Raw genomic sequence first — 8,285 nt, forward strand, 5'->3', positions numbered from 1 at the left:
AAGGACTGTTTGGACCTTAATATTACAAATCAAAGCACTGTTTGGTCTTTAATATTACAAATCAAAGGACTGTTTGGGCCTTAATATTACAAAAAGGACTGTTTGGTCCTTAATATTACAAATCAAAGGACTGTTTGGTCCTTAATATTACAAAAAGGACTGTTTGGTCCTTAATATTACAAAAAGGACTGTTTGATCCTCAATATTACCAATCAAAGGACTGTTTGGTCCTTAATATTACAAATCAAAGGACTGTTTGGTCCTTAATATTACAAATCAAAGGACTGTTTGGTCCTTCATATTAAAAATCAAAGGACTGTTTGGTCCTTAATATTACAAATCAAAAGGACTGTTTGGTCCTTAATATTACAAAAAGGACTGTTTGGTCCTAAATATTACAAATCAAAGGACTGTTTGGTCCTCAATATTACAAATCAAAGGACTCTTTGGTCATTATTATTACAAATCAAAGGACTGTTTGGTCCTTAATATTACAAAAAGGACTGTTTGGTCCTAAATATTACAAATCAAAGGACTCTTTGGTCATTATTATTACAAATCAAAGGACTGTTTGGTCCTTAATATTACAAAAAGGACTATTTGGTCCTCAATATTAAAAATCAAAGGACTGTTTGGTCCTTAATATTACAAATCAAAAGGACTGTTTGGTCCTTAATATTACAAAAAAGACTGTTTGGTCCTTAATATTACAAATCAAAGGACTGTTTGATCCTCAATATTACCAATCAAAGGACTGTTTAGTCCTTAATTTTACAAAAATGACTGTTTGGTCCTTAATAATATGAATCAGAGGACTGTTTGAAGTATTTGTAAGTAGTGTGGTGTTACATGACGTCATCACTGAGATATAGGTTTAAATGAACACCATTATGTTGATACAGATCATTATTGATATACGTTAATCCTGTCGAAACTTCGACAGAACGAAGTGTATGTTCCTTTTCATATGGGAATGGTTAAAATCAAATCCACTCACTCAATATGGTACGCTGCTGAAACGTACATCACTTTAAACAATATCCACTTAAACTGTCTTTACCAACAGCATATTTCATCGTTCGTACTATCCACCAGCTTTCCCTCCTTTTTCTAACCTTGTTGAGGGGGAAATGAAACCTGAGTTCTGATCCACATGTTTTGAACCACTGTTACTAGTCATACATTGGGGGAAAAAATCTCAGATCCATTTCACTGTTTTCCACATTTTCTAGCTTTCGCCACATAGTAAAAAAAAGTGTGCCTTATCGTAGGCGGATTCCATCAATGAGTTTAAAGAACCCGCCAGAATGAGGCCGAGATCCTTATATCTGAACTTGAAATGATAGCATCTATATATCAGAGGAGCAAGCATTAATTACATATATATTCAGTTATCAAATACATCCTCGTAATGCTTCATTTGATCGTCAGAGCCAAGGATACAACGTTACCCCAAACTTAGCCCGAGTTTTCTCTGGCCCTGTCACCGTACACCAGACATGGTGACAGGGCCAGAGAAAACTCGGGCTACCCCAAACTATCCCCACGTCCGGATATCGGTTGCGTGTCGGTATACTAATACTCCACACAATATCCATATATCATATGTGATGAATACCGGTGATGTCATGTATTTCGGGGCATGATACCATTGCTATAAGCACACATTTTTACAGTATAAATGTCGTCATTGTCTCTCCTTTTACCTTCTGTGGATTAGACTCCTTTCTAACGGTAGAACCATATTTAAACACTTCCATAGTACAAGGCCAACTTTTCATATCAATCAGATTTTCGTCCGCATTAAACTAGAGTGAGCTGGTGTACGATTTCATTGTGATAGCCTTTGTCTGTTGTGCATAACTGGTCACACAGTCCTGCATACTTGACCCTTGCGAAATATCCCGATAGCCGTTCTGTTGGAAGTATCCATCTTGTAAAATAGATGTTCACGTGTTGAAGTTGTTCCTTGCACACGCATGCAAAGGGGTCATTCCAAAATTTTGATTTTCCCTTTATTAACAAGAGCACACTTTTTGCAACAAATAGTTGGCTATGTGCTGTTGACTAAGGCAACAATAAGAGGATTCGTTCCTCTCATTCACGTAGGTATTTTCAGGAACGCTCTACGTCACAGTCCAAGTCTTCACTGGTCGCGTCGCCTGACAACACGAGATACACGGCCTTTGTTATTTCTTGACCATCACATGTACTGAATTAAGGACAGCGATAGTATCCATCATAATCACTCCATATCCGTGGTGATCACTCCATATCCGTGGTGTCACGTTTTGATTCATATGAATAGTGACACGGTTCCGAATATGCACATGTACTTACGTACTTAATTCAATATTGAACATGATCAAATTACATTGTAATTGAAGTATGGGTCGTTTGCACCTCCTTATTCAGATTTCGCCATTTCGTTTTACTTATTTCGAGTTTTCGATCGCCTTCTATGATAACTTTAGGCTTCTAGCATCACTGACGAGTCCTAGAAGGACGACACAACTTTATGATGTCCTTAACATCACTGACGCGTCCCAAAAGGACGATACAACTGTATGATGTCCTTAACATCACTGACGAGTCCTAGAAGGACGACACAACTTTATGATGTCCATAACATCAATGACAAGTCCTAGAAGGACGACACAGCTGTGTGATGTCCTTAACATCACTGACGCGTCCTAGAAGGACGATACAGCTGTATAATGTCCTTCACATCACTGACGCGTCCTAGAATGACGATACAACTGAATAATGTCCTTAACATCACCGACGCGTCCTAGAAGGACGATACAACTGTATGATGTCCTTAACATCACTGACGAGTCCTAGAAGGACGACACAACTTTATGATGTCCTTAACATCACTGACGCGTCCCAAAAGGACGATACAACTGTATGATGTCCTTAACATCACTGACGAGTCCTAGAAGGACGACACAACTTTATGATGTCCTTAACATCACCGACGCGTCCTAGAAGGACGATACAACTGTATGATATCCTTAACATCACTGGCGAGTCCTAGAAGGACGACACAACTTTATGATGTCCTTAACATCACTGACGCGTCCTAGAAGGACGATACAGCTGTATAATGTCCTTCACATCACTGACGCGTCCTAGAATGACGATACAACTGAATAATGTCCTTAACATCACCGACGCGTCCTAGAAGGACGATACAACTGTATGATATCCTTAACATCACTGGCGAGTCCTAGAAGGACGACACAGCTGTATGATGTCCTTAATATCACTGAAGAGTCTTAAAAGGACCAAGCAACTGTATAATATCCTCAACATCACTGACGAGTCCTAGAATGACGATGAAGCTGAATGATGCAGTCTAATTAATTTTGACTCTACTGTATCTAACTCTTAATTTATTTTGAATGGTGCTAATATATTGTGTGTCTTTTGTATACGATCCTTTGTTTATATCATCGCCCGGATGACCCTTCCCAACACAAACGTTATATTCCGTGGTAGGTTTCTGTATATCAAAACGAAACAAAACTATTACTAGTTTACCGCTGTGGTTGTTCATGATAAATTGCTGATACTTTCCCGACAAACCTGGTCTCATGAATGGCTAAAAAAACGCAAAACAAATCCATTGATAAACGAAAAAGACTTGATACTACGGCAACTTATGGCATAAAACGTATTTTTATTGAAAACGTCTACCTTATGAGAGGAGAAAAGGTATAAAATCTAACACGGCAACATATGACATAAAACGTGTTCTTGGAGGGGGGAAAATCCGTGCATAACCGATAAAAGAATATGCATATTACTTAATTACCACGGCAACTTGCGGTATAAATAAATACCCCGACAAAAAATCCTGACGATACATATTATCAGTTAAATCAGAGACTGATATACAAGTCTCTGGTTAAATTAAGGTTTTGGGTTAGACTCTTGTATCTATAGTGAGTTTCCGACGTACTGCTTCAGATTATCTTTCGCTGCTGTACATTACGTTGCTTAAAATTTCATGTCGGATTAAAATCACACCGTAATGTCACTATCGGTGTCAGCAGAAAGGAATATACATGTAATTAAAAAGTCTATCCACATCCTAATAAATTTATATTTAAAATGTTAATACCTGTTTACGCTTCTAAGGCATTATTCTTATATAGAAAATGGGTTTTCTAATTTTCATGAACGATGGCATCGACATATCAAGGGAGGTAACTCCCAATCGATATACAGTGACATGGTGGCTGATTTCGGCCATGCCGCACTGTGAAGAACAATAGCGTGCCACGCGAAGAGAGACGAGAGAAGAAGGATATCATAAAAAGTTGATAAATAAGTTGACATCAGAATTCTACTATAAATCAATTAACTTTGATCCCATTTGCTCCATTCATTCTTCTCTTTGGTAAAGTCGGCATTCACAGTAGCATTAGATTTGTTTTTATAAAAACTTTTGTAATTGGCATTAATTAGGTTAACCAATGGGTTCAATTATATGTAAACAGTCGTAAAAGAAAACTAGATCTACGTACCGCTTAATGATAATTTCATTATCAATCCTATTGATAATATAGAACTATTAAAAGAAAATGTCTGTAAAATTATTTCAAGACTTTGTACTAATTTATTTGTAGTACCTTCATAATGCTGAAATATTTCAAAATTGATAGTCAGTTGCATCGATAGATCTGTTTTGCTCTTGTATGTACATTGTACATGATAATAGCGTGTAACAGTTAGCATGTGTAGATGGAGTAGACTAGCTGCATACATGTGTTCCACAACATTTTGTCTTGTTTTTGATGAATTTTCAGAAACGAACTTTGTATAGAATTCAATGTTTTAGAGACTGAAATATAGTATTTTAGGTTATGACCGAGAACGGCAGTTCGCTACTTCTGCATAATGCTGCATATGATCGGATAATCTGGATTTGGCGAAAGCTTCGTTTTCACAATTAATTGTCCTCAATTCTTGGTTAGGAGAACGTTTGTTGCCAAGGAGCTTGCAAATAAAGCATTTAATTGATACTGATTAAAAGGAAGGACAAACGCGGTGACTCCTGGGGCTTGCAGGTAAACACTTTGATAAATATCTGTCGACTTTCAGTAAATCCTTCGATTAATTAACTAAATTGTCAATTAATGTAATCAATCCGAGCAAATAATATTGTTAGATCGTTACATAAGAAATCCTTACGAACTTCAATGAATGTAAAATATATCGACGACTTCTGCCGGTTCTGGTGTTTAGTTTAAATGCTGCACTGAGTACAGTACAGTTGGTAAATCAAACAATATAAGGAGGTAACCTACAGTTCCTTCAACCTTAACTAATGTTCACATTTGCAAATAGATATTATTACTTTAGTTTGTTCAACGGATTAAGTTGCATACACACGATAGATAGTACAAGGGAAATAACTCGTGTTTAATATTTGGAAATGTCGATCTCGAATAGAAGACATAAAAAGATATATACGTTATGAAGCATTTAACATGGTAAATAATGCTTCTTTTTCTGTTGAACATTTGCAAAGACTTTTAAATTAAGCATTCTCAGCCAAGGTTCAAATAATAATTAATTCAACCAGAGATCTAACATTATATACTAATTTTTGTATATAAGTCACTAATTCAACATTACAAAGTAATTTATTTTGTATCGTAATGGAGCAATCACATTATCAATATCCCATTTCTTATTTCAGCTATATGGAGTACTAGTGAATTGGATAGTATGAATTTACTTGGAAAAATCACCAGAGTGATAGGAGGCCGTCTTTTGACAACTCCAGGACCGGTTAGATCACCTGTACAGCAGGTTGTGTCACAACCCTTTGTTTCTATTGGACTTAATCATCAAGTTGGAATACATTCTAAGGGATTATTTACATGTCGGCAAGGTGGTCTGATTCCATGTACTACATCTCACAGCATCAACAACAGCAACATTCAAACATTAAGAGCAACAACATTACTTACCTTAAATAACACCAACTTACAATTCACACGATCCTACAAAGTCAAAACAGTGTTGAATCTTCGATGTCCTGGATGTTATTATATTCGCCGACATGGAAGATTGTTTGTTGAGTGTAAAGACAAACCTAGACACAAGCAAATGGCAAGAATAAGTAAGAAAGATTTAATGGTAGATGATACCTCAAAAGGAAATGTTAGGAGAGCATGCTGGTGGAATTTCCAGAAGGAAAGATGGTACAAAAAGGGTCGCACTTCTTATGTCAAGACTGGATATTATCATCAAGGCCTTGGTACAGAATTTTGAAAAACCATGAGATACGTGTATATTAGAATACAGTTACTGTGCTAATAATAATAAATTTACATGTGAAAATCTTAATTATGTGAGTGAATAAAATCTGAGTCTTCATTTCTCATCTTTGTTGTCCATTTATAGCATCCTTGATCACAGGCAACTGGACACCAGAACCAATAACAGCTATATGATTTATTCAGTGAAATAGATACTGTAGTTTTACAAACCGGGTATGCACTACACTATAGTTTTGGTTGGAAAATTATCAATCATGACAAGAAGTTCTCAAAATAAAACCACAAAAAATGGTTCTCTTGATCATGACTATCTTATTGTAATATGTGTAGTAAGAAACTTGAAGAAGCCTCTGTAAACTTTCCTAACGCCTTCTATATGCTTCAATTGCTATTTTCAAAGTCATGTCAAATTCTTATACAATCATGTTTTTATATTTCCACAGAAATGCAAGATCTACACTTGCAGCAAATTTGCATATACATTTAGGACAATGTCATTTTGACTGACATGAGTTGTATTCATTATGCCATGACATGAAATCCAGAATGTTAAAAAAAACTCTTTCAGTTCATTTTTAAACTGTCATAATTAGTCAAATTCAAGAAAGCCTAGTTTGTGAATTTGGCTAGTATTGTACACACCTGTAGTGAACTACTATATCACATTACTTTACCTGAAATTAAATGACTTTGGCTCAGTTTTAAAAGTCAGATCTTCAAACACGTTATTCAAAATATACACGAGACTTACAGATATAAATGTGTTCTTGCTTGCTGGAATATATTATGAATTTAAACGGTCGCGGAGATTAAAACCTTTTCTGGTGCCTTCAACTGAAGATAGGAATAAAAAAACCTTCAAAATATCCACAAGATACAGAATCTAAGAGAATTGACACGAGTTATCTTTTCCTCGTCTACTACCACATGGACAAAGTGCCCAGCACCGGGACTCGAACTAGGCCGTTTTCGTTTATCGCGGACAAAACGGTTTGACCACAAGGGCATGTCCAGTCTTATATAAAAAAAAAAAAAATAGCCAGAAATACCTATATATATATTATTTGTCAAGTAGTACTATAGTACAGACAAGTTAATTGTCGAATTTTCGAGGCAATCTGTCCCTTTATAAAGACAAGTAATTATATAAATTACAACGATCACATATAGACATAGAACATTGATCTATAAATGGGTATCAGTTCTGGCTATTTTCTTAATATTAAACTAGACATATCCCCGAGGTTGGACCAGAGTAGTTCGTTTATGAAATAAGGACGGACCTGGTGATGTTTTGTTATTTTCAGATGAGCTATGACGAAGACTTTCAAGGCCCGTATTACCATCTGCAGGTCCGTCAAGGTATATGCCTGAAATACAATAAAAAAAAGACGAACTGATTTCAGTAAATAATTGGTTCCGAACGTGACCTTCCGCTATGACATTATATGCGAAATAACATCACTCCAAAATTTTTTTGAAGTGTTTAAATTCATATTAAAGTATGAGAATAACGCACGAGTTCCGTGAACTATGTCAGATTTTACCCTTTTGTTGCTACATTGATCACGACAAAATCCTTACCTCTTGGCCTTCCAGTCCGCGATCACAGCCAAAAATAACGTTTCCTGCTTCAGGAGAGAATGTATTGTCCTTTTTTTTTTCTTCTAACGATGGGGATATTTACATTGGGAATTTGTGTCCCTTCCCTACGAACTATGATCAATTCTTCAACTGTGAAGACAGTTAAATAATATGAAACGAAATATAGTACGGCATCCCTCAAAATTAAAACGGTCTATCAGGGTTTTCACGGGTAATTAATAGTCCTCAGTCTTATTACAAAACTTTCCTCTTCGTTCTTATTTGTGTCTGTTCAATGTTGGCAACAATTAGGACAAAAATACAGTTATTAAATCTTTGTGAAGTGAAACAACACTTGTCGACAGCCTATTAGGATGAGAAACTTGAAATGAAAGATAAATG

General features: G+C 36.0%; 1 long non-coding RNA gene across 1 annotated transcript; it reads left to right on the top strand.

Annotated features, from left to right (window-relative positions):
* Nucleotides 1–4,958: 4,958 nt before the first annotated feature.
* On the top strand, nt 4,959–6,396 carry LOC117337044. Its single transcript, XR_004534741.1, has 2 exons — nt 4,959–5,078; nt 5,714–6,396. It is a non-coding gene; the product is annotated as an uncharacterized LOC117337044 (long non-coding RNA).
* The last annotated feature ends 1,889 nt before the right edge of the window (nt 6,397–8,285 follow it).

Source organism: Pecten maximus, chromosome 11 (assembly GCF_902652985.1).
Source record: "Pecten maximus chromosome 11, xPecMax1.1, whole genome shotgun sequence".
Lineage (NCBI taxonomy): Eukaryota > Metazoa > Mollusca > Bivalvia > Pectinida > Pectinidae > Pecten > Pecten maximus.